At 34.4% G+C, this 22,114-nt stretch overlaps 1 pseudogene; it reads right to left on the bottom strand.

Moving 5' to 3' along the window:
• Nucleotides 1-333: 333 nt before the first annotated feature.
• LOC131821054 (large ribosomal subunit protein eL18-like) overlaps nucleotides 334-22,114 on the bottom strand; it is a 74,176-nt pseudogene continuing 52,395 nt past the window's right edge.

Consider the following 22,114-nt stretch of genomic DNA (forward strand, 5'->3'; position numbering starts at 1 on the left):
AATTGCAAAACAATGTATTAATTTCAGGTGTACAACCTAGTGACTTGATATTTATGTACATTATAGAATGGTTACCACAGTAAGTTTAGTTACCATCTGTCACCATACAAAGTTGTTACAATATTCCCTATGTTGACTATATTCCCTATGCTGTACATTATATCCCCATGTTTTATTTATTTTATAACTGGAAGATTATACCTCTTAATCCCCTTCATCTATTTCACCCAACCCCCACCCCCACTCCTCTCTGGCAACCCTCAGTTTGTTCTTTTCCCTTTTTTTTTTTTTTCAGTATCTAAAATCTTTTTAATAAGAAGCCAGGATCTGGGGTTAGTTTCTGTAGTCTAGGCTGGCCCTGTGTCCTTTGGCACAGCCTAATTTCCTGCCCCTCTGTGGCAGGTGGAGTTTGGTGTGGTTGGGCAGTGTTCCTGGGGCCTTGCCAAAATTCCTGTATACTCTTGGCCTTTGTGTGGACCGGAGAGCAAGACGGTGCCATAGCCCTGGGGGGAGTCCAAGGTCAATTGATCAAAGGTGAGGATCTTGCCCCTAGCTTTGAGGATGCTCCTCTGGGCATGGCTTCCCACCAGCAGTACGTATACCTTCAGATTGGGCTTCTCCTGGACACGCACATCATGGATTATAGTCCTTACAACCACAGATGTTTTGTCTTCTGGACCAGGCAGCTTCATCTTCTGGATCATCCAGTAAAAGGGCAAAGGAGGCCAGTTAGTGAGACTCATGACCAACCTCTTTAACACAATTTGGTAAAAGGTGGATTTGGTTTGTCTGGCCAGAAACATGTACAGTTTGTCTAGCAGTCTCAGGTAGATGTTCTAGATCTTGGGATCTTTGAGCCAAAACTTTCCATCCTTGTGGCAAATGTTGACTCCAATGATGGTGCCTCTTGCTCAGCCAGGTCACAAAAGAGAGAACCAGTTTGTTCTCTTTCAGAGTTTCATTTTAGTGGTAACATAGAACCAAGGAATAAATAAAAGACTAAATCTAAAAGTAGGTTAAATGTATTTATTTGTGTTCACTAGTCTGTAGTTCCTGTTTCATAAGGCTTTTTTGAGTATTAAATGAGTTCCTACATAATGGACACTTAGAATGCTGTCTGACATATAGCAAGTGCTCAATTGATGTTGGCTTTATTATTCAAAAAACATTTTTGGTTTCTTTATATTAACAAAAGTTACTAATGGTTTAGATAAGCAGATGACATTACATTTCTCCTGGTTTCTCTCATTAAAGCAGCAAAGTTGAATATTAATGAGTATAGAGAATTATGTTGTCATGCATGTTAGTCTGGAAAATATAAATTTATCCCATAAAAAAGTCAAAGGATCAAAGAAGGTTTTTACTGTTAATTGGAAACAAAGTGTCATTGGTGTCCTGATTTAAAGGGCACTCAATTATGATTAGCTAATAAAAAAAGAACAAAGAAATAAAGAAAAATAATTAAGGTTAAAGTGAAGTTATTATTAGCCCTTAGTTCACTAAAATCTTTTCCTCATAGCCCATGGCACCAAATAAAATTAAATATAGAAAAGTTCCATAATTCACAATGACATTCTCAATGTTAAGACATTTTTAAATAAAAAATGCATTACTGAAAGCATACTTCAAAATTATTAGATGCAATATTTTTATAGCCAAAAGCACTTAAACTTTAAGAATTGAACAACTGGAGGACTGGATACTATTTATGGATTTAGAAAGATTTAGTCACTTTCATAAGTTAAAATTCTTTCTTTAAGCCACCTGTTCTTTCTCTCTCTTTAGAAATGGATGTGTTAAAAATAATCTCAAGATTTTCACTATTCCCTATTCTAAGGAAACCACATCGAGAACAAAGTAGGATATTTTTCTTAATTATTGGTAAAGACTTTGGACAGGTTCACGAGCAGTTCACTAATTTGTCACAGTCTTTTAATAACATTTAAAAATGGTCTGGAAAATCTCAGAATAGACACTGCCTAAAAATGAAACCAAGTGACTGACCTAAGTTCAGAGAAGTGCTGAGAATATATGCTACCTTAAACTTTAGCTTAATGAGTTCCTTAATTAGGGAAGACATAATTTAGGGTGTTAAAAAGTCTTGTGGCTAAGTATTTGAATTATTGTATGTTTACATCAATTTAACCAGAAACGACAATTATCAATTAGGGGAAGTCTGAATTAAAAGTTCTTCTAAGAAAGTATTAATGACATACTTTCTTTATGTGTTTTAGACATATTTATTCAGGCATGGTTATTCATTTTTATAAATGAGAAAGCAAGTAAATGAAGCACTAAAACAGATAATTTTTTTAAAAAATGTAGTGTTGTCCAATAAACATATAACAGACTCTGCTTACATATATTCTTTCTTGACATAGAATATTTAGTTTTAAATATGTCTAATATATTTTGAAGTGTAACCTTTTCTTTAGCTCATTATTGTAATTTGCCATTAAAATAAAACACTGAAAACGATGTTTGCAAAAAATTATGAAGTACATGGAGAGATGTGTAAGATATGCAATGTTTGAGAAAAAATGAGATACAGCTGTATATGGAGTATTAGTTTTAAATGTTTCTGTTTTCTCAATTTTCTATAATTAGCACATATTATTTTTAAAGTCAGAATGCATATTTAATTAATGGGACTCTAGTCAATAACCAGACTTTGGTTGGACAATTCAAACACCTATCTATTTTATTTGTCTTATGATTTTATGAAAGTATAATTTATTATTTCAGCATTTCATATCGTGGAGCCCAACTTAGAAAATACATTCATTATCTACCCTTTTATATAATGATGATGATAATCAAGGCAGAAGCCCTTTATAAAACACATTTTTAGCCTTCAGTATGGCAGGTTAAAGAGAAGCAAGGCTTTTTGCTTTGTAAGGTTATTAGCTGAAACCATTAACAGTTATATGTTTTTGGTTAAATAAACAAGCAACATGTACTACTATAACCATTTTGTCAAGATGCCCAATAACCCTAATATTTTATTACATACAAAACATTGACCCATAACTGAAAATAGGTAGTTTACATAGGTATGCTTTAAACATTCTACTTCCCATTGACTAAAATATCTTCATTGTACATTTATTTCATTCTTGTTCATGATTTTTGAAAATCCAATTCAACAGCTTTTTTCTTACTTTATAATACTTAGTTTTAATTTTCCTCACATTGTAAAACCTTAGATAATATAAGACTTACTTAATTTTTTGTTCCTCCTCCTGGATGTGACCTGCTGGGATTTTATCACTCTTTTTCCAGGGCCATATCTAACATTTTTCCATATACCTGACAGGTAAAACAAAGGTTTCATTTAAGAAAAGGACTGGCAAATAGCATGGAGGACAAGGGGAGATGGAGAGTAGAAGGGAGTTGAGGGAAATTGGAAGGGGAGGTGAACCATGAGAGACTATGGACTCTGAAAAACAATCTGAGGGTTTTGAAGGGGCGGGGCGTGGGAGGTTGGGGAACCAGGTGGTGGGTATTATAGAGGGCACGGATTGCATGGAGCACTGGTGTGGTACAAAAATAATGAATACTGTTACACTGAAAAGAAATAAAAATTAAAAAAAAAAGAAAAGGACTGGCTTGCTCGATTGTGGGATTTTATTGATTGATACGAATGTCTGTCTGCGGATTGCCTTCAAAAGTCAGAAATTTGAATATGGATTTAGATATCCTAAACCTCATTTTCAAGACAACACCTAGGAAACAATCAGGAGAACCATGTAAATCATTATGAAAATAACAGTTATTGTGTTTCCCAGCCCTGGGTATTTTCTTTTAATGAATTAGGAGAGTAAAGCCCATTACATTATTAATCAGGAAAATAATTAAATTAATTTTAAGAGCCTGCTTCCCCCATCTCTTTCTCTGCCTGCCTCTATGCCTACTTGTTGTCTCTGTCTGTTAAATAAATAAAGTCCTTAAAAAAAAGAATAGCAAATAGAAATCAAACCAATTTTAAGAGTCTATCATAGAAAGAACAGAATTTGGAGCAATACATTACAGATGTTTAGAATTTAGGATATATATAGATATTTTTAGATTTAAACAGGCATGAGTTTACTTTCTAAATACAATTTTTATTTATACATATTTACCAGAATTGCAAATATGAAAAAGTGAAACTAAGATTTTGCATATGTAAAGACACTTTTCAGATTATGATTCCAAGATGGGGGTAGAGGGGTATAATACTCTTGGGAAACTGTATTAACAATTTATTAATTGGAGTAGGCCCTGGCTTCAACAAACATGAAGTTAATGGTTATCAACACTCAGTTGGTCACTTACCTTAGTTCTCTTTTCATGACATTTATATGGGTCCTGGATATAAATTAGTTTTCTTATTTTTAGTTGTTAATAGATATTTATTTGATACCTGGTATTTAACATTTATATATCATAATTTCAGCCTATGATAGTATTCACCAGTATACTAAAATTACACTGGCTTTTAACAAAAGTATTATGTGAAAAATCTGTACTACAATAACCATAACTTCAGAGAAGAAGTTAATCTTAGGGAGTTGGCAAATGCTTTCTCTTCAATAATCCTTTAAGAATTCCAGGTGACATGACATGTAGGTGTGGTGAGTAAATCAGTAAAAGTTAACTGTTAAAAGTCTCCTGTGTTCAGTCTTCTCTTGGGACATAAGAGGGGTAAGGTAAGCATGGGGTGGATATTGAAAACTCAGAAAACTGTCCATGTCCTTGAGGCATTTACAGGAGAATTGGATAGAATAGTTAATGAATGATATAAGATAGAGGGAAATTAAGTGATAAATTGTGAGATATAGAGATTGTATATCACAAAACTAATAAAACTTTGGCTTCAGAGACCCTTATTGGAAGGGGTCCTTTGCAAGGTCCTAGGGGGATAGTTTCCTAGGGTTGCCATTAAAAAGTACCACAGACTGGTAACTTAAACAGAAATTTATTTTCTCACAATTCTGGAGTATGGAAGTCCTAGATCAAAGTGTCAGCAAGATTGGTTTCTTCTGAGGCCTCTCTCCTTTGCTTGGAGATAGCCATCTTCACCCTGTGTTTTCATATAGTATGTGTCTTTGTCTTAATTTCTTCTTTTTATAAAGATACCAATCATATATTCCAACCATAGAACCTCATTTTTATTTAATCACTTTTTAAAGACCTTATCTCCAAATACAGTCACATTCTCAGTCACGGGGAGTTAAGACTTCAACACAGGAATTTAGGGGAGACACAATTCAATCCATAATACTCTGCCCTCTAGTCCCCCCCCACAAATTCACGTCCTTACCACATACAAATTACATTCAGCTCATCCCAACATCCACAAAAGCCTTAACTTATTTCAACATCCACTCAAATTACAAAGTCTTATCTAAATCTCATCTAAATCAGATATTGGTGAGACTCCAGGTTTCATGCATTCTGAACCTAAGTTCTCTCCAGCTGTGATCATATGAAACTAGAAAATTATCTGCTTCCAGAATACATCAGTGGCACAGGCATTCCCATTCCAAAAAGGAAGAAATTTAAAACAAGAAACTGATTATAGGTTGACATTGGGTTTTAAGGCTCAAGAATGATCTTTGACTTTGATGCTCTACCTCCTGGTCCAGCAATGTGACAGTCTCCCTTCCTTGGCTCTGGAAGGTGGCCCTACTCCCTCAACTCTGGGTGTTTGCCTGATGTCTCTGGAATGGAGGAGAAGGCTCTGTTCCCAGACTTGGGTCCCCTGTGCCCACAGTAGCAATAGCAGCCCCACTGACCTCTGAACTGCTTTCAGGGTAATTCTTCCTTTTACTTGAAAGATAAAGCCCATTCGCAGGCAGATAGCTCTATTGGACCATCCTGGAGAATCCCAGAAGTCTGACAGCCTTCTTCCAGTCCCCTTCAGGCCATGATGGCAGCATTTCTACTGGTATAACTCTTTCTCTATTTCCAGTTTCTTCTGAAATGGTTGGTTGATTGACTCCTTAAGTAATACAGTATAATCTGTTTAGCAAATAGTTGTTCTGCCATACCCTTGATGTTTTCTTCATAACATGCTTTCTCATTTTTGCAATATGAATAGGTTGAGAATTTTCTAGATCTTCAGGTTTGGGTTCCTTTTTCCATAATAATCTTTTCTTCAAATATTCTCTCTTTTCTCACAACTTACTGTAAGTATCAAGAAGAAACCAAGGCAGGCCTTCAACAAATTGCATACAAATCTTCTCAGCTAAATATCCAAGTTCATTACTTACAAATTATACTTTCTAAAAAACACTAGACTGCAATTTGTCCAAGTTCTTTACCACTCTATAACAAAGATCACTTTTCCTTGAGTTTCCAATAGCATGTTCCTCGTTTCTACCTGAGATTCAATAGAAATAACTTTAGCATTCACTATTCACATTTCTACCAACCTTTTTGTTCATGATGCTATATGTATATCTCTAAGATTATAAGAGTGTTGTATAGCTCTCCTCTTTTCCTTCTGATTCTTAACTAGAATTGCCCTTAATGCCTATATTTCTATCAATGGTATCTACAGTGCAATCGAGGCAAAATCTAGGCTTTTTCTAGTATGCACCTCAAAACTCATCGAGACTCTACCTATTACTCAGTTCCAAAGCCATTTCCACATTTCACCTTTTTCCCCCACCTTCATTTGGCTCATATAGATTGGGACTGAAGCAGCTGCAAGCACATTAAGGATCTGGCTAAGAGGAAGTTGAGTTGGAAATTTTTTAGTTTGGCTTTAGGAGGATTTATCTATGTGGTTCACAGTTACTTTTATTTATAGTCATTACTAGCTGCCCCAGGATAAGAGTAGTTTGCAGGAGTACTCCTATCCCCTCCTATGCCTACAGCATAAAGATGCAAAGTTGGAGGTGTGTTGTGATATGAACAGGACCTATAGCTCTGGGCACTGGAAATACAAAATATGAAGGAAATAAAGAATAAGCAAGATTTGAAATGTATGAAACCAGAAGCCTGTTTATGCAAAAGTCTGAAAAACATTAAATATATAAAATTATTAGCAGAAGATTTAGTTGTCACCAGAGTCTAGTCAAGTGTTCTTTCCTATCAGGAATGTTCTTGATAATTTTATTATAAAAGGATCATATGTTCCTTTTCATTTTTGGGAAATTATATGAAATATAATTTATCACAATTTCTGTTTGCAGGGAACTTAATCTATAACACTATTATAAATAGTGAATGCATCTGTATGATGTCACATGTTTATGCATATTTATTAGTAATATTAGAAAAGCCACCAAGTAGGATCAACTGTGTAAAAGAAAGATTAATTTCTATTCCCTCTCTAGACAATAAGACTTATAAAATATTACTCTTATGAAGATATGATCAATATTATGCATCCAAAAAATGAATATGTCAGGCAGATAAGTAATAAAATTTGTTATTTTTCTTGATTTTTTTTCAATGCTTGTGGTATTTGTCAGTAACTTGAAAGGTGTAATTTGTTGTGATTTATTTCCTAACTCTAAACAATTGTTCACTTTTAAACTTAACTGTATATTAAGTTTCTTAAATATAGTTCCCCAAATTATATATAAACTAAGTTCCCCACAATGTTTGGATTCACCCCTCAGTAGAGGTTATTCATGCTGAAGGAAATCAGGAAGGAGAGGTCAATAAAAATTAGAATAATCAGGGAAAATCAGTAGTAATTTTTATGGAAAGAAATCAGTTTTAGTCTTCAAACACTTGGGGCATCTATGTAGAGCAATTTTTTTTGTTTGTTTTGCTTTTTTTCCTCCAACAACATAGAATTTCTTTCTGTTTTTTAAAAAAATATTTATTTATTTGACAGACAGAGATCACAAGTTGGCAGAGAGGCAGGCAGAGAAAGAGAGACGGGGAGAAGCAGGCTCCCCACTAGGCAGAGAGACCAATGCGGGACTGGATCCCAGACCCTGGGATCATGACCTGAGCCGAAGGCAGCGGCTTAACCCACTGAGCTACCCAGGTGCCTCAACACAGAATTTCTTGTAAAGTGGCAGGAAGTCAGTAATCAGAGTTATTAAGAATTATTGTGCCCTTCTGAGACCAATGATATTGTGGCAAAGTATTTCGACTGCCCTGTGGCAGGCATTTTCAACTTATTTGCCAACATAGAACCCTAAATTCATTCCCAGCCCCAGGGAATGGATCATGATTGTTTTAAGTTACCCTTTGCTTTGCTAGTGATTGGTGGAAGTGTAGGCTTGTTACCTAATTCTTGCAAGTGAAAGAAGTCTGATGGGGGTTTCCTGGGAAAGTTTATTATCCCCCCTTCAAAAAAGGGTGAGAACTTAGAAAAAATTCCTTTTTTCCTTTTGCCATGTTTCAGATATTGGTGTAAGAATGTGGTATTTGGAGCTGTGGCAATAATCTTTTTATTACAATAGAACAGCCAAGTGAATTGAAGTGATATCAACCTAGCAGTAGTACTGTGAAATCACTGAAGTCCAAAATCAGCTCTGAAACAGCTTGATTCCAGAATTCTAGTTATGAAAAATAATTAAATATTGCTATTTATATCACTTCTGGTCAGATTTTTTTTGTACCCAACTAAATGATACCTGATAAAATTTGGAATGAAGAAAGGAGAAAGCTTTGATACTAGCTCTCATATTAACAAATGCTTTCTCTCAAAACACAACTGTAGTGATGTGCCTTATAGTCTGAAATACTCATTTCAATACTTGAAACGTTTTTATTAATTTTCATGTGGAATGCCCAATTAAAATGGAACTTTATTAAACGAAAAGTTTTTTTAAAAAAGATTTTATTTATTTGATAGAGAGAAAGAGAGAGAGAGAGCTCAAGTAGGCAGAGTGGCAGGCAGAGGGAGAGGAAAAGAGAGGAGCAGGCTCCTCACCACATTCCTCACCACATTATTCACCACAGAGCTCAAGACGGGCTTGATCCCAAGATCCTGGGATCATGACCAGAGCTGAAGGCAGATACTTAACCAATTGAGCCACCCAGAGGCCCCTAAATGAAAAGTTTTAAAGAAAAGTTTTACTTTTTAGTTTTTAGTTTTACTGAGATATAATTCACATACTGTGAAAATTATTTTAAAGTGTACAATTCAGTGATTTTTTTGCTATGCTCACAAAGTTGTGCATTGATCATCGATATGTAATTCCAGAACATTTTCATCACTCCGAGGAGGAACTCTATATCCATTAGTAGTCACTTCTTATCCCCATATCCCCCAGCCCCTACTATAAATCTACTTTCTGCTGCTATAAATTATCTTATTCTGGACATTTCATATAAATGGAATCAAACAATGTAGGGGTGTCTGTGTCTGGATTTTTTCATTTAGTATAATGTTTCCATTTATGATGTATTATGAATTAATCATTACTTCATTTATTTACATGACTGAATAATGTTCCATTGTATGGATATACCACCTTGTGTTTATCCACTTATCTGTTGATGGATATTTAGGTTGTTTCCACCTTTTGGCTATTGTGAATGTTGTTACAAATATTTGTTTACAAGTTTTTGTTTGAACATCTGAATTGAAATAATTCAATTAGTTTTTATTAATTGTTGAAATAATTCAACAAGTTTTTGTTTGAACATCTGAATTGAAATAATTCAATTATTTCAGGTATGTTCCAGGAGTGCAATTTCTGGGTCATATAGTACTTCTTTATTTAATTTTTTGGGAAACTCTGAAACTGTTTTTCAAAGTGTATGCACCATTTTCCATTACTACCAGCACTGTATGAGGATTGCAACTTCTTCCTCACCAACACTTCTTTTTTGTCTGTTCTTTTGGTTATAGCCATCCTAGTGGGTGTGAAGTGATAGTGTGGTTTTGATTTGCATTTTCCCTGTGACTAATGATTTTGAATATTATTTCATATGCTTATTGGCTGCTGGAGAAGTGTCTATTCCGATCTTTTGCCCATTTTAAATTGGGGTATTTGTCTTTCTGTCATTGAGTTGTAAGAATTCTGGATTCTAGACCCTTATTGAATATATGATTTGTAAATCTTTCTCCTATTCTGTGGGTTGTCTTTTCATTTTCTCAAACATTTTTAAATTTGGTGAATTTTAAATTTGTCTGTTTTTTTCTTGGGCTTTTGGTATCATATTTAAGAAACCATTGGAAATACTGGAGGCTGGAGTATGGTGACAAATTTCCACAGTAGAGACGATGAGAGCTTGAGGCATTTTGTTTGGATATTAAAGGGGACTTGCTAACATCTGAGCTATACTTAAGCTCATGTCCAAAATACAATACTAAATGCTGACTATCTATATCAGAATCACCTAAAGGTACTTGTTAAAAATACAAGTCATGTGGCTCCCTCCAACGTATTAAAATAAATCCGTGGGCCTTGGGTTTGAGACTATAAATTCTTCTTTTTTTAAAAATATGAGTTCTAAACAAGCTCTTTAATAGATTCTGCTGTGTATAGAAATTTAAGAATCACTGAACTATGCCATGTTTCCCTCCAGCAAACATAAAATACAAATTTTTATATTCTTGATAAGTGTCAGCATTATTATCAACTTCCATTAAATTCAATGTAACATTATAAAATGTGCTCATAATTTGTGCCAGGTATTGTGCTTGGCACCAACAATATTCTGCAGAGAAAATAGAGTGAGACTGTTTCAATATTATAATTTTTATAGTGTATACAAACATATATAGATATACCACAGGCACATGCATCAGGCACAAAATGATCATTTCAAAGCTAGTTTTGTTGATTCATTTAATGACTCCACAGAATTACATTATGGGAGTCTAGATGTTAGGCCCATTTGGTCATAACAGTGATTTAGTAATGAGAATAAAATTTTTATTTTATTTTATTTTTAATTAATTTGTTTTCTTTTTTGAAAATTTTATTTTTAACTAATCTCCACACCCAACATGGGGCCCAAACTCATAATCCCAAGTTCAATAGTGGTATGCTCTGCTGACTGAGCCAACCTGCAGTCCAGAGAATAAAATGTTGTGCTTTTCCTTAAAGATATACATTACAGAAATTTGCTCATTTGCATCTGATAATATTTCCTTTATCTGCATGCTGGTTGTCTACAATTGTGTAACAGATTACCATAAAACTTACAGCTTTTAAACACAAACATTTATTATCTTGTAATTTCTGTTAGTCGGGGATCTAGGAGCTGGTTAGTTGGGTGGATTTGGTCCAGGGTCAGCTAGGGCTGTTGCATTTAAAGAGTTGACAGGAAACTCAATGAAGAGGGAGGAAGGGTATATTCATGAGACTGCTGGGACTGGGCAGTATTGTTGGAGAAGGAATTTGAGATTATCTCAACAGAACTTAAATTTTTGTTTTTTTCTAACAACAATTTTATTGGATCACAACTTTCTGTCATGACTTTATTTTTTTTATTTTTTTAAAGATTTCATTTATTTATTTGACAGAGAGAAATTACAAGTACACTGAGAGGCAGGCAGAGAGAGAGAGAAGGAAGCAGGCTCCCTGCTGAGCAGAGAGCCCGATGCGGGACTCGATCCCAGGACCCTGAGATCATGACCTGAGCCGAAGGCAGCGGCTTAACCCACTGAGCCACCCAGGCGCCCTGTCATGACTTTATATTTTACTTTTGAGTCTGTATAAGAAATGGCCACATGGAAAATATTTCTGTATCTTCTATCAAATCAAAGAGGAATTCAATGCCAGTCATAGCCTCTATGTCTGTGTCATGTTCTTCATTCATGTACAAATTTATGTAATAATTTAATGCCAATAACATTTGTCTCTGCAAAAAAAATATTTTAGTGCCTTTTACAAAAAGTAAGAACTATATAACCCCATAATGCTCACTTTATTTGAATCCAGGAAGATTAGCACTAAATTCAAGACTCAATTATAACTAGATCAACCTAATCTCCAAGCAAAATTCTATTCTTACTAACAATTGGTATACAATCATCACATATGCTTTAATATTTAAATCAACTCAATAATTTTAATGAATGGTGGAACTGATTGACAGTACAAATCAAATAAAAACAAGGTAAAATAAATTATAGCTCTTGAAATAATTTTCAGATTTTGAGCAAAAATAATATTAAGATAAGAATGGAGGGAAAATGATTTTAATATGTAAGAACTAGAATTGGAAATATAATTTTTCAATTTTTTTGTATTTAACAATTTAAAGTTCAAAATTTAAAGGTCTCTGTTTATTTTAGAATAATGCCAGAACAATTGGAAATATTATGACTCTAGTAATTTTATCTTTTTACTTGTAGGACAAAGGTTTCTGAAGAAGGGTTAAGCATGTTGGTGTGGAATTGTAAATAATGAGTTTTGGTTGTAATAGAAATTCCAACTCTTTGGTACCTCCCTTGAAAGCTGTATATTCCCCACTGGTATTCTCTTCAAGGCTTATGCCATGCAGCTGTCTGATAGGGAAAATCACTTTAAAACTATTTCCTCTGAGACTTACAGAACAGTACTCCTGTACTAGTATCTTTGTATGAGTTCTAATTTTCCATTTCACAGCAACCCGTTTTATGTCATGTGGGAAACAAATTCAGGGTCATTCTTTTAAAATTTGAGACAATTATCTGTACTATTTAAGTAAAAAGTAAACTGTGTGAGTACTTTAGAATGGCTGTCAATATTGACTAAATTGACAGAACAATTACTCAACTTTCTATTTCATTTGCCTTTGTACACATAGCCACAAATCAACTGATTCAGTTAACTTACTCTGAGGAATTCATTTTCTATGAAAAGCTAACTTCTAACATGATGTAATTTAATAATAGAGTGGAAATCTTAAGAGTGGGCAAACTTTGGAAGTAAGAAAAACATTAAATTGGTACTCAGATATTTGAGGGCAATTGTGGTTAGGTTTGTTTTAACAATTTCAATGGCTCAGGCAGATTTATTCATTCAACAATCTTTCACTGAGACTTCCTATGTGCTTTTCACCGTGTTAAATCTAGGGATACAATTTAAAATGTCAAGTCTCAGCCTTGAACAAGTTCACAATCTAGGGGGGAAATCAGACAAGAAAAGAGATAATTATGCACAGTATTGTGGAAAGTGCAGTCAGTGGTAGGGTTGTATAAAATAGTGTTTCAAGAAAATTAATGTGGTAACATTATGTAGAGTGCACTTGAATTAAGGATATCAAATTAGTAATATAAATTGAGTACTATTACTATTTCTATTCTTTATATAAGGAAACTTCGGAGGCTCACAGTGATTCAGTAGTAGTCTGGGATCACTCAGCTTATTCATTAATGTGTTCATTCATTGATACATTCATTCATCAGAAACTTTTCTATGGGCCATGAATAGAGCAGTAATCAAGACAGACTGGACCTTGCCTTAAGTATCTTATAAGAGATCCGAAAGTGCTGTGGTAATTCAGAGAAAGAGATAATATTTAGAGTATTTAGAATTGTAGTAGGGGCAATGGACATAAATACTAAATTATACATTAAGAGCAGAGCCAAGAGTCAAGCTGAATTTATCCTACTTCTCTATAAAAGGTAGTTCTCCCACATTTTGGCAGCGAGTTTACAGAGGCTGAGAAAGGCTTTGTTGGTGCTTATACATATATGAGACTATAGGAGTTGCTAAGTAATATTGTCTGAATGTTCACTTTAAAATATTTTAGGACTGTATAAGCAGTGCGATGAGTAAGAGAAAAAAAAACATAATCCCAATTAAATTCCTAGGAGTGACTAATTACCATATGAAACATCTTTATCTATAGCAACACTTGGAGGCTAGCTTATTAACAGGTGAAGTATCTTAAATGAAACTATCATTTTAGGATTATCTGATTTGTACAAGAAATGTTAAAAGTAATTTTGATTAGAAAACATATCAGTACTAAGGTATTTAAGTAGATAAGAATAGTGCAAGAAGACTAATCTCCTTTATATGAATGAGGTGATGAAAATTGGCAAGCCCAAAATTATGTTCTGGGTGCAGTGCTTCACATCTGTAGCTTATTGACCATGCATCTCCTCTTCCTTGAAAACTTTAGCACTTGCTATGACTACAAGGCTTCCACATCCTGCCATTTAGGGTGGAAGAATGTAACTGCATTTTTTTTCAGAGTGAGTCTTTCATGCAAGGTGGATCTGAGACAGAGAAGAGAACTTTTTAAAAAATTGATAAATGAGTTTCCAAGAAATATTAGTACCTTAGGTGGAATTTGGTCTGAGAATTATTTTCTCCTGGTAGCAGGATTCAGAATAGAGGATAGGCAGCCTCCATTTCTTTTTTTTAATTCTTTATTTAAATTGAATTTAGTTAACATATACTGTATTATTAGTTACCAGGATAGAATTTAGTGATTCATCAGTTGCATATAATACACAGTACTCATTACATCAACTGTCCTTCTTAATGCCCATCACCCAATTACCTTTCCTCCCACCTACCCCCTCTCCCGTAACCCTCAGTTTGTTTCCTAGAGTTCAGATTCTCTTACTGGTTTGCCTTCCACTCTATTATCATCTTATTTTATTTTTCTTTTCCTTCCTCTATGTTCATCTGTTTTGTTTCTTAAATTCCACATATGAGTGAAATCATATGGTATTTGTCTTTCTCTGACTGACTTACTTCACTTAGCTTAATACCCTCTATTTCCATCCATATCACTGCAAATGGCAAGGTTTCACTATTTTTGATGGCTGAGTAATATTCCATTGTATGTATATATCACATCTTTTTTTATCCATTCATCTGTTGATGGACTCCTGGGCTCTTTCCATAGTTTGGCTATTGTAGGTATTGCTGCTTATAAACATTGGGATGCATGTGCCCCTTCAAATCACTATGTTTGTATCCTTTAGATAAATACCTAATAGTGCAATGTTGGGTTTTAGGTTAGCTCTATTTTTAACTTTTTGAAGAACCTCCATATTGTTTTCCAGAGTGGCTGCACTAGCTTGATTCCCACCAAGAGTGTAAGAGGGTTCCCCTTTCTCCACATTCTCACCAACATTTGTTGTTTCCCAAGTTGTTAATTTTAGCTATTCTGACCATGTCAGGTAGTATCTCATTGTGGTTTTGATTTGGATTTCCCTGATGTTGAGTGATGTTGAACATTTTATCATGTGTCTGTTGGCCATTTGTATGTCTTCTTTGGAGAAATGTCTGTTTATGTCTTCTGCCCATTTCTTGACTGAATTTTTTGGTTTTGGGATGTTGAGTTTGATCCTCCCCCATTTATTCTAATCATTAGAGGCTGCTGATATGTACCAGAAGAACTTGACAGTCACAGAATTGCCAAAACAGCTTAGGTCTATTTGTTACAATGGGGACTTCATTGACAATGGGTAACTAGAATAATTTCCCCAAATATTCAAACTATCCATGATCAGAATATCAGCAGGAGGAAAGGAATTGAAGTGGTTGAGGGAAGCTCAACAACTTGTTGAGACTTGTTAGTTTCTATAGCTTCTATCTTCTGGGGTACATTAAGACAGAGCAACAATATATTGCCTTTACTCCTGGAGAATTTACAAATATAGTGAAGGTTCATTATTTCAATTCAACTAATACTCATTCTACTTTATACTTAGTATACTGATTGAATACTGAAATTGAATGATTTGGACCTCTAACTTCTAATTGGTTGTAGGTTTGAATTAAGATTTTTCATAGCATTGCAAATTTTGCTTTCAGTTTTACCAATGGTTTCCAGATCTCTCTCTCCCATCATTTACCCTGTAAGTTAAACTTTTCTTTCTATATTGCAATTCTGGAAGTTGTATAATCCTAAACCTCAAATTAATAATTAACTCTTGCATTGTTTAATATAAGTACTTATTCTCGTTTTAATTATTATTGTAAACATTTTATTCATGACAATTAGGATTGGCCCACCACAAAAGAAGTCCTCTCTTATTCCCTGGCTCTGACACAGAGTAATATCCCATTTCTCCTACCTCTTCATAACATTCTCTCGGTTATATTTCTCTCCTCACTCTCTGTGAATGTTCTCCTTGGCCATCTTCTGGTCTTATGCTACATAACTCTGTGCAACTACTTCTTCTTTAGACCAATCTCATCACCTTTTTGTAGAGTTTCATCAAAGAGATTCATAGAGTAAACAGGTAGCACATAATGATTAGTTGAATGCTGAAAGTTGTGGGGAAGGAAAAATAATTTTCTTTCTACCCTCCTTAGCTCTTGGTTGAGACACCCATCTAATAAAAGATTAAGGAGAAAAAGAAATAGAAGTTAAATAGCATGTATACCTCACATATAACCAGAAGATATACAGGAAAACTAAGTAAGTCCCTGCAACAGCCCAAGCTGCCACCTTAAATACCATCTCCAGCTAAAGACAAAAAAAAATGTTGGGAGGTGGGGAATCCAGTTATAGAGGGTTACCAGGAAAAGCACAATAAACAAGGGTATAATTGTTATACAGACTGAGGTCATTGTTTTCTCCATTGATAAAAATTTCTAGAGATTAAATCATTATTCTCTTCCTGTTATAGAGAAGGTGACAGCCTTGCAAATGAAGATTTTCCTTGTGCAGTTGACCCTTGAGAAGCAAGAATGAACTGTGTGGGTCCACTTATATGTGGATTGTTTAAACTACAGTACTACAAATGTATTTTGCCTTCCCAATGACTTTCTTAATAACATTTAAAGAACTAACACCTATTCTTCGCAAAATATTCCAAAAAATAGAAAAAGAAAGTAAACTCCCAAATGCATTCTATGAAGCTAACATTATCTGATACTAAACCCAGACAGATACTACAAAAAAAGAAAATTAAAGTTCAGTAGGCCTAATGAACATAGATGCAAAAATTCTCAACAAAATAAGTCAAGTGGTATTTATTCCAGAGATACAAGAAGGTTCAATATCCTCAAATTAATCAATGTGATACATCATATTACCCATATGAAGGTTAAAAATCATATGATCATTTAATTAGATGCGGAAAAAATATTTAACAAAATTCAACATTCATTTATGGTAAAAACTCTCTACAAAGTGTATTTAGAAGGAACATACTTCAACATAATAAAGGCCCTATATTAAAAAACCACAGCTAGGGCACCTGGGTGGTTCAGTTGGTTAAGCAACTGCCTTTGACTCAGGTCCTGATCCTGGAGTCCTGAAGTTGAGTCCCTCATTGGGCTCCAAGCTCCACAGGGAGTCTTCTTTTCCCTCTGACCTTCTCTCCTCTCATGCTCTTTCTTGCTGTCTCTCAAATAAATAAAGACTTTTAAAAAAACACAACTAACACTATATTCAATAGTGAAAAACTGAAAGCTTTTCCTTTAAGATCAAGAACAACAAGGATATCCACTCTCACCATTTTTATTCAACTTAATACTCAAAGTCTTAGCTGCAGCCGTAAGGCAAAACAAACAAACAAATAAAAAATTAAAAATAAATAAAAAGCATTGAAATTGCTAAGGAAGAAGTAAAACCATCACTATTTACAGATGACATAGATGACATGATATTATTTTTAGAAAACCTAAAAGACCCCACCAAAATACTTGTAGAACTAACAAATGGATTCAGTAAAGTTGCAGGATACAAAAATTATACAGAAATTGTTTGCATTTATATATGCTAATAATGAAGTAATAGAAGGAGAAATTAAGAAAAAAATCCCATTTACAATTGCACCAAAAATCGTAAAATATTAGGAGTAAATTTAACTAAAGAGGTGAAAGACTTGTATTCAGGCACCTGGGTGGCTCTGTTGGTTGAGCATCTTCCTTTGGCTCAGGTTATGACCCCAGGGTCCTGGGATCGAGTCCTGTGTCAGGCTCCCTGCTTAATGGGGAGTCTGCTTTTCCCTCTACCTCTTCTCCCTGCATGTGATCTCTCTCTCTCATGCTCTCTCTCTGTGAAATAAATATAACACATTTTTAAAAAAGAAAGCCCTGTACTCTGAAAACTATGACACTGATTAAAGAAATGGAAGGCAACACAAACAAATGGAAAGATATGACATGTTCATGGATTGGAAGAATTAATATAATTAAAATGTCCATATTGCCCAACTAATCCCTATTAAATACCAACAGTGTAATCCCTATTAAAATACCAACAGTATTTTTCACAGAACTAGAACAAATAGTCCTAAAATTTGTATGGAACCATAAAAGACCCTGAATTGACAAAGCAATCTTGAGAAAAAAGAAAACTAGAGATATGACAATCCCAGATTTCAAGATAAAGTACAAGCTATGGTAATCAAAACAGTATATAATTGGCACAAAAACATACATAGATCTATAGAACAGAATAAAGAGTCCAGAAATAAACCCACAATTATATGGTCAATTAATCTTCAACAAAGAAGGCAAGAATATGCAATGGTAAAAAGACAATCTCCTCAACAAATGGTGTTGGGAAAACTGGAAAACAACATTCAAAAGAATGAAACTGGACCACTTTCTTATGCCACACACAAAAATAAATTCAAAATATATTGAGGACCTGATTGGGAGACCTGAAAACAAAAATCGCAGAAGAAAACACAGACAGTAACTTCTCTGACATTGGCTGAGCAAATTTTTTTTTTCTAGATAGGTCTCCTGAGGCAATGGAAACAAGAGTAAAAACAAACTCTTGGGATTTCATCAAAATATAAAAATCTTCTGCTTAGTAAAGGAAACAATCAACAAAATTAAGAGGTAACCTATGGAATGGGAGAAGGTATTTGCAAATGACATATCCAATAAAGGATTAGTTTCCTAAACATATAAAGATATTACCAAACTTTCAAATAATCCAATTAAGAATGGGGAGAGGATAAGAACAGACATTTCTTCAAAGAAGACATACAGATGGCCAACAGACATATGAAAAGATCGCTCATTATCAGGGAGATGCAAATGAAAACCACAATGAGATAACACCTTGCACCAGTCAGAATAGCTAGAATCAAAAAGACATGAAATAACAAGTGTTGGTGAGGATATGGAGGAAAAAGGAATACTTATGCACTGTTAGTAAGAATGTTAATTGGAACAACCACTGTGGAAAACAGTATGGAGTATTTTTTTCTTTAAAAAATGAAAAATAGGGGCGCCTGGGTGGCTCAGTGGGTTAAGCCGCTGCCTTTGGCTCGGGTTATGATCTCAGGGTCCTAGGATGGAGTCCCGCATGGGACTCTCTGCTCAGCGGGGAGCCTGCTTCCTCCTCTCTCTCTGCCTGCCTCTCTGCCTACTTGTGATTTCTGTCAAATAAATAAATAAAATCTTTAAAAAAAATAAAATAAAATAATAAAATAAAAAATAAAAAATGAAAAATAGGGGCGCCTGGATGTCTCAGTGGGTTAAAGCCTCTGCCTTCGGCTCAGGTCATGATCAAGGGTTCTGAGATCAAGCCCCACATCTGGCTCTGCTCAGCAGGGAGCCTGCTTTCTCCTTTCTCTCTCTCTGCCTGCTTCTCTGCCTACTTGTGATCTCTCTCTGTTAAATAAATAAATAAATAAATCTTTTTAAAAAATGAAAAATAGAAATGTCATATTTAGTAATTCCACTATGCAGTTTTTTACTCAAAGAAGAGGAAAACACTAATTTGAAAAAGATATATTACCCCTATGTTTATCACAGTATTATTTGTAATAGCCAAAATATGGAAACAATGCAATGTTCATAGATGAATGGATAAAAACGTTTTGGTATACATTTGGTATATATATACACACACACACACACACACACACACACACACACCCCTACATATATACAATAAAATATTGCTCAGTTATAAGAAAAGAATGAGATCTTGCCATTTGTGACAACATAGTTGGACTTAGAGGGTATTATGCTAAGTAAAATAAGTCAGATGAAAAAAGACAAATACCATATGATTTCACTTATATGTGAAGGCTAAAAAACAAAACGAACAACTTCACCTCCTCAAAACACACTCAAATACAACTATGAGAGAATAAACTGATGGTTGCCAGAGGGGTGGGTGTAGGAAGGATGCCTGAAATAGATGAAAAAGAAAGGAAACTAAGAATGAGAGCTGGTATAGTAGGGAACCAGAGTAAATGGACCATTTTGTAGCTGATGTTTGATAGTTACTAAAATAGAAGTGAAAACAAATTTCTTACAGACATACTGTTCAACAGGATGAAATGTAAGGATATTGGTATTAACATTACTATCTGGGAAATTGTTGCCTATGAAGATAAAGTTGCAAATAACTTTGTTTCAGGAACTTTCTGAGAAGTTACCTATCTAAATAGTAAGCTGGCTCAAATAGTTGCTCTTCTCAAGTGGAGAGGTTACTCATCAGGGTAAATATCCCCATTCTCAGATTAGTCAGTGGGAAAATTCCTCCATTAATCAAAAAAGTACACAAGACTTACTTTAAACTCTCGCTTTGCTGTATTCACCAATTCATACATTTAAAAATCTATATCACAAATTTTGTCCAATTCTAATCAGATCCCTGTTTGAAAAAGGTACCTTAAATCAAGCCTTCAAATTTTATAAACCTCTGCCTTTGACTTTCCCTTTCTAAGATACTACAAAAACTGTCAAAGTAGTATTTTCCCTAATTACAACAAGTAATATTTTCCAAATTTGTTTGACCAACAGATATTTGTTGGTGGTCTTTTTGGAGTCAGCAGTCATAGATGTGATTAAAATAATGAGAATAAATGAAAATTTTAATGAACATACATAGTGTCAAACTAGAAGAAGGCCAAGAAGAACATTCACAGAGGGTGAGAGGAAGAAGAGTTATAGAAGAGCACCCATAGGTATGAGAGATATATTTTATCATATATCTGAGCCAAACAATGAGAGAGGAGTTCTTTCTTGGTGGGATGATCATATGTGTCATGTATGAGAGGTTTAGAATAGTAAAGATTAAAAAGAGACTCCTAAAATTGTTTAACTCTAGGAAACTTCAAATAGAACAGTTGGGCATGGAATGAATATATGTTTATTAGATGTGACCAATGGGTCTATACTAAATCTAAACAAATTTGACTGAGGAAAGAAAGTGAAACATAGTTGAAAGGAGTTCCCAAATCAAATTTGGTTTAGTGAAACTTCCAGTGGAAAGGAACAGATTCATGATATTAGAGAAATGATGTAATGGTTTGAGTTATTTCAATGAGAGGTCAGCAAACATTTTCAGGGTCTTCCTGTCTCTGTCACAATACTGTTGTCATTATAAAGCCAAGGAAGCAACCAATACGTAAACATTTGGGAGTGGGTGGATGTGTTCCAAAAAACCTTTATTCACAAATAGATTTCAGGCTGGATTTGGCCCACGGGCTGCAGTTTGCAGACCCCTGATTTATACTACGGAAATGTTATGAAACAAAGGAAGTCTTTGGTAAGCCAAAATACATACAGTATTTGTAAACATTAAATAAATGCATTATAACTGAGCAACTATTCAAAATGTTTATGAGGAATAACTGAAATTCAGCATCTGAAAGCAACTCTTTCTTTTAAAAAAATATAGGACTGGGTGCCTGGGTGACTCAGTGGGTTAAAGCCTCTGCCTTTGGCTCAGCTCCTGATCCCAGGGTCCTGGGATCAAGCCCCGCATCTGGGATTTCTGCTCAGCAGGGAGCCTTCTTCCTCCTCTCTCTGCCTGTGTCTCTGCCCACTTGTAATCTCTGTCAAATAAATAAATAAAATCTTAAAAAAATATATTATAGGACTGAAGCTGGTATTTGATCTACATGCATCTTGATCACCATATTCGCTCATCCTACATTGAAATAAGTAGGATGTGTTACAGATATTTTGCATAAAATGTATGCTTCCCAAATTAATAGACTTTGTCAATTTACAAATTTAATCAATGCATGCTACTTTGCTATTCAAATCTCTTAAAAAATAGAATAGAAAAAAGTTAAGGCAATTACTACAAATTAACAAGATATGTAGATTAATCCACTGAATACTTCTAAATTCATGTTCATTCTTAAATAATATTAATTCCCAAAAGAAATTTGGGTAGTGTTATTCTCAAAAGGAGGTAAATAGGGGAAAAAAGATTTCAATGGATATTCCTTATTGACGTCAACTATAGAATTAACAGTTTACTTTGTAATTTATTTTAATTTTGATAATATATGAACCATGCAAGTTTCATAAACTAG

This window comes from Mustela lutreola, chromosome X (assembly GCF_030435805.1).
Source record: "Mustela lutreola isolate mMusLut2 chromosome X, mMusLut2.pri, whole genome shotgun sequence".
Taxonomy (NCBI): Eukaryota; Metazoa; Chordata; class Mammalia; order Carnivora; family Mustelidae; genus Mustela; species Mustela lutreola.